This window comes from Otolemur garnettii, unplaced genomic scaffold (assembly GCF_000181295.1).
Source record: "Otolemur garnettii isolate 467f Iridium unplaced genomic scaffold, OtoGar3 scaffold00020, whole genome shotgun sequence".
Classification (NCBI taxonomy): domain Eukaryota; kingdom Metazoa; phylum Chordata; class Mammalia; order Primates; family Galagidae; genus Otolemur; species Otolemur garnettii.
The window spans coordinates 7916235-7918739 of NW_003852415.1; positions in this window are offsets into that span (position 1 = coordinate 7916235).

A 2505-nucleotide genomic window follows, 5' to 3' on the forward strand; every position below is an offset into this window, starting at 1 on the left:
GGCGATCCTACCACCTCAGCCTCCCAGAATGCTAGGATTACAGGCGTGAGCCACTGTGCCAGCCCATGCCAGGCTACTTTTAAAGACAGGGTCCCGCTGTAGCTCAGGCTGGTCTTGAACTTGTGAGGTGAGGTGATCCGCCCGCCTCAGCCTCCCAGAGTGCTAGAATTACAGGCATGAGCCACTGTGCCAGCCCATGCCAGGATACTTTTAAAGACAGGGTCCCACTGTAGCTCAGGCGGGTCTCGAACTTGTGAGCTGAGGTGATCTGCCCGCCTCGGCCTCCTGGAGTACTGGGATTACAGGTGTGAGCCACAGCGCCTAGCCTATGTATTTCCACTCTGGACCCGACCACACAGCCTAGAGAGAGATGTGGGCCCATCCATCAAAGCCAGGGTGGTGTCACTAAATTATTTTTGAGGATCATATCTGCAAATATGAAAAAACCACATATCGATACATTCAAGGTGATAGTAGAACATCAATGCAACTATGTCACGTCTGGTAACTGCTCACAGCTGTGGACACGGAACCACGAGTCAGTGACCTTTCACATTTGTTTTTCCCACGATTACACAGCACTTAATCACCACCAAAAAACTCTGACAGAGCTTTGGACTAAGTCATGTGTTACTATCAAGAGTCATATCTGCACTGAGTTCATGAACCCACAGTCAGCATTTAAAACTTGTTGCGGGCAACCTGGTGACTAAGTGCAGACAAGAGCTTAACTGAAGATTCACTGAACTGTAGAGAATCATTTAAATGGGTGACAACTTTAACGACAGACAAGGGGAAGAGTCAGCAAATTGGATGTGCAAAGAGCTCCTCACTGACTTGAGCCTGGCTCCTCCACGCCTAGAACATGAGTCATTACAGGCAGGAATATTTGGGGGAAGTTTTTGGCTTCAGAAGATTCACCTAGTTAGGCAATGACTCTGCTCAAGGACAAAGTGACTGCGGCAGGTGGGCAAAGTCGTGTAAACGCAGTGTAGATAATCGACAGGTGGCTACGTGGGAATTATCCCCGTGTTTGAACAGAGATGAGAATGGGGAGTCAGGGAAATTCCATTTTTGAGCTCAGTGTAAAGTTTCCTTCCAGTGGTGGAGGTGTCATGGAAACCCCCAAGGTGATAATTGCTTACTCTAAGGTTGCAAAAGTAGGAAAACAGAGGCAAAAGGTGCTTCTCTATCAGGTCCTTAAATCCAGCTCGTGAGAGAATCCTTCACTTCGTGATATGAAAGGGGAAAGACAATCATTTTGCTAACACTAACGCTGTGAGAAGACACGCCAGAAGCACTGATGGAACTTTAAATTCAGATTTTTTTTTCTTTTAATTTAAAGCTGGGATAGGTAACACAATTAACATGGCTCGGTGTTTAAAGTCAGGAGTTTATCTCCCTTTTCTGTCTTGTTATCATCCAGTTTTCTTACCCCTAAGCATACCAATCTCATCCATTTCACGTATATTTTTTCAGGCATGTGAAAATATAAGTACTACATGTATAGCCATTCTTCTTTTCTATTTTTTATAGAAAGGAGACTACAACATTGTCCTGTTCCTTGCATGCTTCACTGAATATATTTCAGAGCTCTTGTCATAATCAGTATGTAGAAAGATTCCTCATTCCCTTTTGTGGCTATATAGTATCCTATTCCACAGGTGTAGCAGAATGTATTTAACCAGTGCTTTTCAAGCACTTTGAAGTGACTTCTAATCTTTTCCTATTACAAACAGTGCACAATGCCTTCACTCTGTGCATGCTAACACAGGACACATCTTCCCCAAAGTGGTGACAATGTGCTTTTGGTAGAGGCAAAGTCTTTCTCTTTTGATTTATAATGTTTAGATATACATACAGTGCATAACCAGATATACAGCATATCCATGGGATTAAAACTTCTTAGCAGGGGCAATGATGAGGGGGAAAATATCTAAAATGGTTCATCAGGATGCCCACAATGAAAAAACGGTTGACAAATCACCTTAGTCCAGTCACCACTGTCAAAGGGACCCAGAATTGCTGGCTCTGATTGGCTTAGATCCAGAGGGACACAATCTTCTGGTACTGTGCACACATGTGGCAGCCAAGTTGGGATGCTGGCAGCAAGGAGAAATGGGGTGACAGTCAGAAATCTCCCAGGAAGTTTGTAGTCTTGAGATGCCCAACGTCTGGGCCAAGGAGGACTATTTTCCCAGGAGCTCAGGGACCTTGGAAGTTTCCCTTAGACTCTGCTTTTGTGTGTTCGGAGTAGGACAGGAAAAGAATGAGGGAACAGAGCTTTCTAGTGACAATCTCTCCTCTTTCTTGACTTGTTCAGAAATGCCCATTGAATTATTATCATAGTTTTCTCTTAAGTTTAAAGTTTCTAGATTTCAAAAAATTCCCCATGAGGCACCAATAATGGTTTAGAATAATTCTTACCTCCCCTCCCACCCCACCCACTATTTTTTTTTGAGACAGTCTTACTCTGTTACCTAGCCTGGAGTTCATGGCATCAGC